Source organism: Siniperca chuatsi, linkage group LG6 (genome assembly GCF_020085105.1).
Source record: "Siniperca chuatsi isolate FFG_IHB_CAS linkage group LG6, ASM2008510v1, whole genome shotgun sequence".
Classification (NCBI taxonomy): Eukaryota; Metazoa; Chordata; class Actinopteri; order Centrarchiformes; family Sinipercidae; genus Siniperca; species Siniperca chuatsi.
Window position 1 is genome coordinate 26,474,905 of NC_058047.1, and position 14,001 is coordinate 26,488,905.

At 37.9% G+C, this 14,001-nt stretch overlaps 1 protein-coding gene across 12 annotated transcripts in view; it reads right to left on the reverse strand.

Moving 5' to 3' along the window:
• The window catches only part of LOC122877270, a 146,375-nt gene that overhangs the window by 79,553 nt on the left and 52,821 nt on the right, over nucleotides 1-14,001 (reverse strand). The gene's annotated exons all lie outside the window — the stretch shown is intronic.

The following is a 14,001-nucleotide window of genomic DNA, read 5'->3' on the forward strand; positions in this document are numbered from 1 at the left end:
GTTTCTCTCAGTGGCTGGCTGCTTATTAATAATAATGACACTTTGTTTATATAGCACTTTTCAAAAACAAAGTTAGAAAGTGCTTTATAGTAAAACAAGGAATAAAAAGGTAAATAAAATCAAAAATGTAAAAGACAAAACGAGATAAAATAATAATTCGAACAAATATCCATCAGTTAAGAGAAAGCCATAAGATATTACGTACATAAAGAGTGCAAGGGTGGAATCTTTTTTTTTTACCTTTCCGAAACCAAAAACACAAGAGCCAAAGTGCAAGGATTGGATTAAACAGTGTATTTATCTGCGCAAATGAGAGCCGCGAACGTTAGCAAGTCCATTAGCAAGAAAGTGACTAACTGTAGGTAGTCAGCTAGCGTTAGTTTCAAATCCAGTATCATTATCAAACTACATTATCTGGTGGGGTCACATTAAGTTAGAGAAATTCTAATTCAGGACTGAAACATCCCCTGTGTGGAAGCCAAAATGCTGCTATAGGTTTAGAGCAACGTTAGCGGCTCTGTCCTGCCCTTTATTTGGTTAGCTTTCACTCCAGTAACTCCTGAGATAGCGTTAGGTTGACCAAACATGGCGGTTTAGTTGTCATTCTCAAAGCATTTTCTTTTAAAAGTGAAACATACTGTTTAAATATACCAAACAACCAAAAATATCATAAATGTACTATAAAAGGATCACACAGTTTTTTTCTTAATACAGATTCAAAATCTGAGGAGTTCCATATAAAAGAACCCTGGAGAAGTTGTGGGGATGGGATAGGTCTACACTCTGCCTAATTAAATGGCACGTCTCCTACTATTCATGAAGAGCACTTATTAAAACAAGCATTCACATCCAATCCACTAGATAAATGACTTTACACCAAGTGCCATGAAGCCCATTAAATTGCTTCTTTAGAGATGGATCAGGTCCAAACACACAATCAAAGGATTTGACTGGGATTATCTCAGATTAGAAACACTCAGGGACAAATGAGGAGATGACAGGATATCATACATTGAAAGGATAAATTAGCAGTCACATACCAGACCAAATTTGTGATGGGTGTTAGGGAATAAAGAGCGGGGGGGAAAGATTGAGTGCTAAAAAGCAAGGAACAGCTCTTTAGTTTTTAGTAAGCCCAATGATACATGGCCAATGTAAACCACAGTAAAAGCTTTTCCCTCTCCCTCTTAAACCTCCGGCCATGTAAATAATTCCACGTCAGGAAAAGAATCAACCACTAAACACTAAGAAATGGACACAAAGTAACTTGTGAGAGATTAAACTGTTAGTTTATGACCTTATGGTGTTACTGTGAAAAACACATTTTGTTTAAGAACCTTTCTCACACATTATGATACCGAGCTTTTGGTACATTTTCAAGATCACTCTCAAGTCTCACAAATATTTTGAAGTGGATATGAAGTCATTGCTCAAAGTGGAACTACCTTTATGAAATACAGTCCTTGCATTACATAGCAATCTTGGAATTCACATATTTCAGTATAACCGTGTGGCTGACCATTTATTGGTTGTTTTGATATTGTTATGATGCTAAAAATGAACATTGAAGTTTTTTTTATGTTGTCACTCAAATCAGTCTGAGCTTTCATTCCGTCAAAACCGAATGTCTCATTGGACTGTGAGCAGAAGTGGAACAATCATCACTTCTTGTATTTCCGCCACATAGAAAAAAAAATATTGATCACTGTGTGTAGTTAGGCCTTCGGCAATTCCTTTAAAAAAAAAAATGCAGCTCTACAGAATTTGCAATAAACCAAACCGTTTTTAACCAAGAGAATTGTGAGCTTAATTTTAAAATCAAATGTAAAAGAGCCCTTTTCTTGCATGATAGATATTTTAGTTCCGCTCTAATTAGAATATTTAAAAGTAAAGTAAAGCAGGCCTAGTGCTGATAAAACACTTTTCAGGATAAATAATGTAGGCAGTGGTTAGTGTTAGCATGTACTTCTTTGCATATTTTAAAACCAATGAGGACCTCCGTTGTATCGCATTAAACTGAGGCTTTCGCTTTCTCCCAGACAGCAATAAAAGGTATTTTGGAGGGTTTTGGCATGAAAGAAATGTGACCTATGGACTCAACATAATCTTCTCTGTCATATGCTCACTTGTCAGGCTCTTCCCTTTGTGCTCTGAGCAGGTGGCATGGACAGTGGGAAGCAATACTGTACCTGCAGAGCCTGTTGAAAGCTGGAAAGCTCAATTCATCTACTCTTTGATCCGTTTCATCGTCTCTAATGATGAATGACCTGACTCACAGGTAGTCTTTGTGTAGGATTTCGTTTGAGTTTCTCCACTGTAGACTGGAAGTTCATAACTTCACTATCTGTTAAACTGTCGCTCTATATTTGGATATTGTATTTTTCATGAATTAAGACTGGAGACCAGAGGGTGATTGGTGCTGCTGATACAGAATAATATGTCCCACTCTTAATGTTTCCCATGAACTCAAAACATACTGGAACCCAGTTAATTGTGAAATAAGTCTTGCACCAAAAGCTACTTTTAGAACGGAATAAACCTCCTTTTTTCTTTTTCTTTTTTCTTTCAACAGAAATCTTAATTCTCCTCACTTTTTGAATAAGGAAATATAAAATGTAACAATACCCCACCACCAACACACACACTCACACGCATACACACACACACACACACACACACACACACATATATGTACTTCTCAAAGGAGTACTGAACGCCTTAGATCATTCCACTTGATCACAGCTTTAAGATGTCAGCTGCGTTTGAGATAGGGAGAATTTGTCATTGGCTGCTGCCAACTTTCTCTCTGTCATCTAATTTTAGTGCCTTGATTTACAGCAGAAGCTGACAATTTCAGTGTGAATGAGGGCGTTTCACAGACACATAACTCCATATCTAACACCTTCTCATAAACAATAAACTGCTGAAGTTATTTTGTTCTTGTCTCATCCTTCACTATTAACAAGGCTCTATTAACAAGCACTGCAGGGAACAAATTCTGATCTTTTGGATTATTCACTGAAGCTCTGCTTGCTCCCAAAAAATAAAAAACAGTTATTGTCACAAAGTTCTAAAGCAAGGTCAGATGTTCAAGGTTGCAACACAGTTTAAATATTCAGACTTGACCATGTAAAGCTTCGGGAGGTAGAGAATTTTCACTCCATTAGAGAGGGGACAAGCATAATTATGAAAATGAGATAAGGGAGAATCAAAATGACCTGATTGAAAAAAGAGAAAAAGTCCTCCAGTGCAGAACTTCGTTTGATTGATTCAGAGCAGATGAGCCCAGGGCTCCACTGCTGGCAGCCCAGGGTTCATGCTGTAATGATAGCTTTATAATTAAGATTAAAGACCAGAGAGCACAGACAAGACACTCGAGTGGTGTTGGGGGTTTCTCCGATGACACTGGGAATAATTGGAGAGAAGTATCTACAATCCCTACCTCCCCAAAGAGTAGGAGACTGTGGGTATCACTATATGCAAACACTGGATGTGACTAACAATTGGAATGAGGTTGAAATATCAAGATCGCTGAACTCTTTCAGACTACATGATAACTCATAATCTCTGTGTCACTTGCAGATCTAAAAAAGGAAGAGCTTGATTTATGTATTACTGTAGTGCATCATTTCAAAAATTGAAGCAAAAGGCACGTGTTAAACACCAGATTATGTGTGATTATGATGATTCACTCTTTACATGGGGCAGATTGGAGAGCCATCTGGGCAGCAGTTATGACTGAGACAGACTGACTTCTGTTACTAATGAGTTGGACAGCATGAAAAGAACAACCACGTTCTCAATAACTTTCTAGTTTTATATTTGAGTAGACGGTGAGACTTTTTGTCCAGCGTTTTAAAACCTTCTACGAGGAAATCGTGTGAGTACGGCAGGGTAAGAAACATCTCCCCGCATGCACATCCTTTGTTAAATAACATTTTCAGTCAGTCGTCTGCTTTTCAGTGTTTCACCGCAGCTTGTCAAGGTTCATGTTCAAAGTGGCCATCATTTCTCACCTTCGCTGACATCTCCTATCTGATGAGGGTGAAGTCAAGTCGCTTAGATGACTAATAATCATATCAAAGGTGCCATGTCATGCAGCAGATTTAAATAAGAGGGTTTGGGGGAGCATTTGCATGCATCTGTATGCCTGGGCTAAGAGGCTAATGTCATAAAGTACGGCGCAGACATGATTTAATGTAATCTGTCATGTCATATGCTAATCTTCAGTCCTCTCAGTAACATACAGCATGTTAGCACGGGGAGATTTCAAGGAGCACTATAGTAAGTCAGAGGTGTAGTACTGAACAGTATGTGTTTGTGCTGAATTTATCATTGAGTCGATACAGTCAGGGACATATTAGTTTCTGCAATTTTTGGTGCTGTAAAAATGGATAGACAAAATTTAGCAGTTAACACTACTTATTATTAGTATTATTATTATTATTCTACTGCCACTGAGAACTCTTTGCCAGTCCTTACCAACAGTAAAAAGCAGCTTTTGGGGGGAATACTGTAATATAACGCTCATCCAATCCTGTAGAAGTCAAAATAGGAGTAAATGTTGTAAAAAAAAAAACATCTGAGATGTTGAATGAGGTTTAGTATAGTCTGGTACAGTGGACTCCTTTATTTTGTAGTCATCATCATTAAATAGTTCCTTTGGCAATTAAACTCCCTTCTTTCCATCGACTTTATACACAATGGCGCCACCGGTAAAATTCGCTTTGTGTTCTGTCTGAAATCACCTTCACAGGATTCAGGGTTCTGTGTAATATTTGCTTCCAAATGTTGCTTGGGTTGGTTTGTTGTTGTTGCGAGCCTGAATCTAAGCTGAACCATGATTTAGAGAAACGTTTTCATGCCCATTGTAAGGACAGCTTGCCTCATGCCAATTAATATAGGTTTCTTTATTATACCAAAAATACAATCCCAAATTCTAAGACAGCGGATCTTGTTTACGGCCGGCTGAACAGCGCCTTCGCAGAGCATGAACTACAACAACGTTTTGTGTTGGGGCCTACATTCTGGGTGAGAATCTGTTTAAATTAATTCCCTCCTAAGACATTCCAGGCATTTCTTGGTGAAATGTAGTGAAACCAAAAACAGTGGCCCTTATACATCATTGCCTGTGTTCCGTGCCTCTCAAAAACATGCATTATGCATTGTGGTGTTTAGAGCTCACAATCTTTGTTGTGGGCAAGGCCTTTCATTATATAATTGTGTCATATTTCATGCAATTTGATACAATTGAAGCGAGCATCTGCAGTGGTGACTTTTACTGTAAATGCCACATAGATGCCTGTCTTGGTTTTGGTTGATCACACAAAATGGCTTCATGGTAAGTTTGATTCTGTAGATGGAACACTGATATGTGTTCAGAGTTCTGTGGTAATTTCTATACTTGCGGAATGTTTTACAGTGAGACATATACAGTAAACCAATGAATCAGAAACTGATACAACACTGGTGCATTTGCCCGTTCATCAGTAGCTCGATGTGACCTTTTCTTGATGGGGGTAACTCTTGTTCTTTTTCTCTTCTCATACAAAGTGCAATTTTCACACAATTTTATCATTGGCTCGCAGTACACATGGTGGGAGAAAAGAGCTAAATTTGGTCACAAGTGGCACCACTGCCAAAATACCAAAGAATGAAAAATAAATTCATTTGAGGAAAATGTCAGGTACGAAGCTGTGAGAGGGACTTTGGAGGTCTGACAAGACACAATTACAGACCGGCCCCCCACTGAGGACTGGGATGTGGTATTTTCATGTTGGTAGTCTCTCAAGTAAGCCCACAGCAGCGTGGCACACCCCTCTTTGATCTGTATGGGGGAGGCGTGTGATGCATCCCTCTTTCGCTGCTGATATAGTGTGGGAATGAATGTCAGGACAAAGTCAGCAAAGGGCGAGCCCCTCCCAAACACACTCCAGATGCACACGAGCATTAAAATGGGTAAACTTGCAGTGAGCCTTCTGTCTATTGCCGATGATCTCTGTAAGGGAGGACAAACTGTGAATAACTGTAAAATGATTGCATCTCACCCATTTGACTATGAAGTTATCAACTATAATATGATGGGCTGTGATGTGCGTACATTGTATATAGTAAAAACTCATATACCATTTTTCCTTCAGAACTGTACATCTTGATATATACAGTTTATGCTCTCATCTAATAATCTTTCCAATTATTCACACCCTGAAGACAGCCTGATAAATTGCCTGTGGTAATTAAAATGATTAAGTGAGAAGTGCAAAATGGTAATTTATCCTAGCATGACAGCGTTAAGTAAACCTGGTTATAAAACTCACCTAATTAGCTGTCTTAAAATAGAGCAGGATGGTAAACCAGTGAACAGGCAGTTACAGTGAATGAAATATTTGATTACAGACTTGCCAGATGGTCATCTTGCTTATTTTTCACCTTTACTAACTGAAGCTCTTTATATGTCACCTTAGTTTTATAAATATATCATATTGCTGCCTTTAACATTAGCTAGCTCTAGACTGGAGAAAAAATAACTTAATTCTGCTACCGGCAACTTTTAAGGTGGAATGCTTTCTTGCATGTGACTCGATGTATGAGTTGACGTCGTGAATCAATCAACACACCTTAAATGTCGATATGACAACTTTGACCATTCCATTTGTTTTTATTGGCTCTCTTGCATGGCATACACTTTAGTGATGAGTGGATCTTCAAGCGCTTAAAAAATGTATAGGATTTCAACCGGATTATGCGAACTTCAAATATTCTATTTCCTCTCTTGGAGAAAAGTCCGCGTGAAACAAGTAGACTCTACACAAATGGTGGAATGTCACAAATCGCTCTGTTACGCTACTTTTCTTTACCCCCCCACCGTGGCTGGTAGGTTGAGCAAAATGACCAATTTCCAACCCTGAGCATATCATGTATGTAGTCATCAAGTGCTGTTAAGACCCTTTTACAGAGTTTACATTTGAAATAGGCTTGAGGTCGGATCGATTCCATTCAGGCTCGATTGCTTATCCTTGGTATCAGATGTTCAGATCTTAATTTCATATCTTTGAACGTGGTTTGACCATGCCAACCAGGGCAACTTGAATTTTTAGATCTGAGTTGAGTTTATTGAATTTTGAGTAATTTGAATATAGTTTTTGAATATTGGTGTTTTATGAATTTGTGAACCCTAAAAATATATATATACTAGAAAACATCCTGCCGATGGGTACTGCGCATGTGCAACTCTCAACAGAGATGAGAAGGAAGTGAGACGGCTCACTCGTTAGCTACTTCCGCACACTATAAGTTTACATATTTTGTCATAAATCAGATTTATGTATGCTGAAGTTGCTTCTGGGCCGCACGTGACCCGCGGGCCGCCAACTGAATAGGCTGGCTGTACAGCATGCGACATCCTCTATCCGTAGACCCTCGATTCGGATAAGTATAAACTCCCCCCCAAAAAAACTTTAATGGGGGAAAAAATTTAAGAAACCTCAGGAAGAGCGACAGAGGAAAGATCCCTCTCCTCTTTGTGGCCAATATTTGCTTCCATACATGGCAAGTTTTGTGGCATTTTTTAAACTAATTTTATCTAATTTGTAAATGAGATCAGTTCCAATCAGTCTTTGTTAGTCTAAGATACCAACAAATCCCAGTGAGTGAGAGGAAGTGTAATATATTCAGCAGTCCATAAATATTTCTCTTCTCATTTATGTTCTTTGATACAATCTGTCTCAATTTGACAGTCCTCTCCTCAGTTAAGGTTAGCCTCTCTTATCCTGTCCTGTCTTTGATATGAAGTTACATCGTAACGCCGACAAACAACATGTCGCAGCCAATGCACAGCCCACAGAGACATGCACAATAACCTTTCCCAACATCGCCTATCTCAGCACGAGTCTGTCACAAGCTCAACAGCATTGCATGTGACACTACACTCGGGGGCAGATTTCTCCCAAATATGATTTGAGATGATTGAAAGCTTTTTGATTTAAAAGTGTATTCTCTTAAGCTAAGTGCTCTCAGAGACCATCAAGGAAATTTAATTGCCTCACTTAGAGAAAAAAGCAGGTTTTCTGACCCAAATGATATCAGATCTTAACATCTCAATAGAAACACATGGAATTGGATGGTCAACTGGGCGCCTAATGTCATTGGGAAATGCAATTTTCTGATGGCATTTCCTACGTCTGTCTCACCGAAAGCACAAGATTGATCAAAATCTTAATGAGCCATTTTCAGAAGTGGACTTTGGCTTTATGGTAGATTATGGAGCCAAACAAGCATGAATGTTGACCTTATAAAAGGAAAGTTTCAATATTTGTAAAAGAGTCTGCCTGACGGGACTACCCAGTCACTGTGCACTAGTACAAAGGAAAATGATTACAAAATCCGGTTCATAAAGAAAGAGTGGAATATACAAACTACATAAATTGTGCACTACACACACACACACACACACATACTGTACATATAAACACATTCATAACCTAACAAATGTAGAATATGTAAGTATTTTCTTGTATATTTCATAAGCTTAGACACTGATCTGAGTTGATTTATCTTCTTACTCCATCTGCGTCATCTCTTACATCATGCTCAATTATATCTATCTGAACAGAGCACACACATTTCCCACATGCTACCCGGCATGATGTGAAGTCCAGACTGGCCAGCAGCCTGCTGCTGGATAGTCATGGTCGCAGGTAATGCCAAGCTAAGGGGGATCATCCCAACCTCTTCAAACAAGATGAAATACTGTCTGAGTTGAGAGTCCAACACATTACTGGAATAAAGCAGACATTTCAAGGAAAATCTGTGAAAAATATAAAGGATTCTTGTATAAACAAGAAAAAGTAATGTAGACGAGTATTGTTATGCTGAATATGGGTCAAGGGCACAACTTTCCACCAGGCCATACATTCATGTTGTTGATATTCAACTAAAAGCAAAGAATGGTGTTCATTCCAACAAACCACTCAACACTCTGAGTGCCATTATACTATCTTCAACTTGGCTAGGCTCCAGAAAACAGGGAACAATACCAGTATGGCAATGCTGTCATCAAAGATGTGCTCCAGCCCATTACAAAGCCTCTGTCGCATTTATTTTTGATCATATTCATATATTATTTTCTGCCTGTCACTCACCATCATTTTAAGATTCGCTGATGTTGAAAAGGTTAATTGGGCTAAGTGCTTGCACCTCTGCTTGTTCCACTGACTTTAATGTGTACTATGAAATTGACTTTCATGGATTATATAAAGCTGCAGTCTATCTTTAAACACACATCTATTTATTTTATGTCTTTTCTATTTTTTCATATACGGTCATCCTACCAACATGGTTCAGACCCCTCCTTCATACTGGTTTCATGTAATGTTTGTGGTTGAGAAAAATCTAACTCATTCTTCTGTTAGTCTAAATGAAGGTAACAGTTAAACACTTGTAAAATGTGAAGCCCAAATATTGGGACTGTGAAGGAAAGAGCAAAGGCTCAACGTTGAACTTGGCACACACACACACACACACACACACACACACACACACACACACATTATGTGAGGGATTGCTAAAGGTAATTGTACGGCCACTAGTAAAGGTAGGCAATGAGGTGAGGAAGAACCAGGCTTTTAGCTAGATATTATCAGAATCTGTAGCAGTGCTTATCCACTCTGCACTTTGAGTCCAGTGGCTTTCTATTTCATTCCTGGCATTGACTGAACATTGTTATACAGTAAGAGGACAATGAGACTGGCCAATGCAAACAACATTTTGGTAATTGCGAGCCTGGCTGAAGGTCAAAAGTAAGATGCAGCCGTACATATGGTCTATTTTGTCTCTAAACTATTGTATGCTGGCACAAATCATCATGCAGCACAGACTCCACCCCTACCAACATACTATATGATCCAGCAAGCATTGCCTCATTGTTAGCCCCCAACAACAACACTTTAAAATCTCTCCAGTATCGACTCTTTAAACACTTTCACAGATTACTATATAAAGCTACTGTACATTTTGGTTCCTATTTATACAACTCAATATTTGTACTTCAGTAATTTGATTTTATTTCTAAATTTACCAGGTCTGTGACCCTTATTACAGAACTCCTAGTCAGAACTCCTTGCCTTATTTTTAGTTTAAGTCCATGTTTTCATCTGGTTAAAAAACAATATATTAACAAAGCATAACAGATCTTAAATGATTGTTTGTCAGATTCATGTTCTTGTGACACTGACGCCTTTAAAACATTAAATGTCCCATCATTACAGCAGGCTTCTCATTTTTCAACGTATCAACGTTAATTTTGTAAGATTAGCCAAGCTACAAAATCAAACTGTTGGCCGTTATCTGGAAGCCGCGCACCGCAGGCTGGTGTCTGTATGATTGGCTAAAGATGGTTTCTTAGGGTCCATCCACACTACTTAGTTTTCTTAAAAACGGCGTTTTAAAACGAAAACGACGAGCGTTTCGGCTCCGTTTCAGAAGTAATCTCCAGCCATACTAACATGGCTGGAGATTACTAACAAATATATTTTGGTAACAACTGAACACCATATATTGCAACTGAGAGTGCATGAAAACGTGTTAGCATGCAAGCAAAGAAGTCAATATGGATAGCCAAAATGGTTGAAAAATCCATCTTATTCCACCCCAAGTGGTAGTTGTATGAATGCAAACTTTACAGAACCTACTGAAAAAAAGAAAATTAGAGACCAAGCCAAAACATCAATAATTCCAGGATCACTATGTCCACTGTATGAAAAAATATTTTAATAAAATTCTCTTTTATATATTTAATAGTGTTAAATAACATCCAATTTGAAGTCCATTCAAATGAACAAATTTGGAAAATGACGGCTGTGTGAATGAAGGGGTATGAGCTCATCTTATAGGGCTGTGGAGGTACGTCAGACAAAAAAAGGATGGGAACCACTGATATAGATGATATCAGATATATTCAGATTTAATTGTAAGACATGGTCTTACCAGCAGTTTGTCATTATTACCATACAACAAGCAGTCATCACTAAATATAATTCCACTTTTGAGTGTAATGATTACAAAAATGACAACGTAATTTTAGGTATCCCAGTAATGTGGTAATGTGGCTATTACCACTAAATGTAACTGTAATATCTACAACTGGACGTCTCATGCACTGGGTTTGAGGTGACAATTTTGCTACAGTCGTGGTTTGCTTCAATATATTTCCATAATATTTAGAAGTTCTTTGGTTCGAAGAACTACGGTTTTATTTGTAACCCGTGCAACACATTATTTTGATCTGTGCATTATGATGTTTACAGACATCTCTGTAGATGAAGATAAGCAAGAAAGTGCAATCTAGTCAAGCTCATCACAGACTGTCCTTGAGGCTTTGAAACAAGATCCATTTAGATTATATGGCAGAGTAAAGGAATATGGCCTACAATATCTACAACAGCTTTGTAGATAATGATCAAATGAAGAGGTCTTAGGAAAATAGCTTGAACCCCAGTGCTGATTAGGATCCAATTATAGGGTGAGAAAAAAACCTTTAATTAACTTTAGGATGGTGTATTTCAGACTCCATTCAACTTACCATTATTTTGTGATTTCATTTGATTCTGACAAGAAATGCCGCTTTCTTCAGATGATCAATTGATGACAGTCATTCAGAACAAAAGTAACTACATGGCTGTGTAATCTGTATATCCCATGTAGGATTTGATTCCATTGTGCGTTGTCCATTCCATTATGTGTTTTCTTATTGTTTATTCTAGTGTTTCTGAATTTATTTATATTCTGAATTTTTTTTAAACATTTTTTTCATTACAAAACCTAATAAAGGCCAGGTGCCAAAAAACATCAGTTTTACTAGTAAGTCTTTTTCCACAGTATTGCTGGAATGTATTGTTTCCCAGTCAGTCAGTTGGTTGGTAAAATATGTAAAGCTGGAATATAATTTCCAAAATTTGAGATAACATTTGCTTTTTTACTTTCCACATATGGAGCCTCAAGGTGTTCAATATAAAATAAATAATACATTATGAAATTAATAATATGAATAAGTACACGCAAAATATATAAAATATACTGTATATATGATGAAATAATCCAATACATTTTTAATGGTAAACTAGTAAATCTTATTTGATTCCAGCAGTTTTTATTTTCAGAATGTCCTTTTTCCAGAGTTTCTCATTTCATAATGCTACTTCTCATCAGAAAGTCTTTGTCTGTCAATCAAGACAATCGGGGCAGACTGACTGTCACTTTGGTCTGGAATTATTATGGAATTTCTTTTTCAAAAATACGATATTTCAAAACAAAAACTGATGGAATTAAATAAAAATGTCCTGCTTGAAAACAAGTGGGATTAAATAACATTTTATAATAATGAGCTGAGTTTTATCAATTGAATGTACTATTTCACATTTCCATGGTTATATTACATATTTTGTATGTATTTAGTCATAGGGTTATGTATTTCATAACATCTTCCACTTTGGGTTTCCATATCTACATGCTGATCCCTTCAAACTGCAGCAAAGACGGCACTGCTACTGGCCTTATGCTTGTTATGTTGTCTCACCTTGTCGTTAGCATCCAACTATCCTGCAGACTGAAATGTAACCGAATGAATTATAGAATTAACAATTACATTAATACTACATTTGCGTTGTCAGTCTAGACTGTTACAAACTGACAGCCTCATCAACATTTCTCAGTAACAGATTGTGAAGAGCATCTCCAACCATGGATTACCTCACTATACTGTATATAGATGGAAATGATGGTATATTATTCATAAACACAATTGTTTCACATTGAGAAATGTACACAGTTGACACAAGTAAAATATCTCTGAAAAGCAAGATGACAGAAAGTTCCAACCACCAACAGCAAAGTCACACAAAAACAGATTCCACATGGATAATATCATATCGAGGTGTAACAAACAGGACCAAGTTAAGACCAGCATGTTCTGTTAGAGCCATCTCAGGACTGTAAGGCCTACTATGGTGTTTGTTTGCCATGTAGAAATGAACTTGCTTGATTCACTAAAACCGAGCTTCTGCCATCACACTGTGACAGCAGAGCTCACAGCTGCCTGGGAAATAAGATAAACTATTAGCAGATGAAACAGAGCTATCGGTTCCATCTCACTTGAATCAGGAACTTGTTTGCCTCTGCACAACCTTCAGGAAATACACAGGGCCTCGGCTGCTACCACGAAATGACGCCCAGACACCAAGTACAATTAAGCCCTGCGTGGCATGGGCAGCCATTATGTATGAAATCAAATTACCTTCATTAACCTGCCAAGTTGGCTGAAGGCGTCACTACCCACTGGTTCTTTCTCCGCCCTCGCGGAGGAAGATGAATGACAAACCAAAAGAGGTGCAGCATGCTGATATCCCTGTGGAGTTCTAATACAACATCCCCTCCCAAAATTTTCTAATGCATTCATACTCATGGAAACCATTTCTGCTGCCTCCACCACGTATGTTTTAATGTTGCAAAATGAAATGCATGGCTTGAAAACAATATTGCACGATATGAGATAATTAGCTCTCCTGGCTTGACAAATGGGCCAATACCTATGTGCATACATGCTTTTGAGCACTGCATATGTTGCCTTCATGAATAGGCATTGTGCTGCATCCCCTGTTTGTAATACATATTTTTCTTACCATAACTCTTAATGCCTGAACAGAAAAAGCCAAATTGCACCATACTGACAATAAGGTGAATACAGTGAACGAAGATATGGGATCACGAAGGAGGCTTTTGGCCACATGTAGGTCATGGAAAAACGAGTAGGAATTTTTCTTTAACTGTTTTTAAAAAGTACACTGACTTTCTACCACTGACCTCATTTTCCACCATGGAGGATGTCAAACAGTGTTGAGTTTACACTCTTAAAGGGAAAAAAAATCTCTCGCACAAATGGTTATTTCTCACAGGAAAACACAAATCAAGTTAACAACAAAATGCAATCCTGTCTGGTTGTGCGCATAA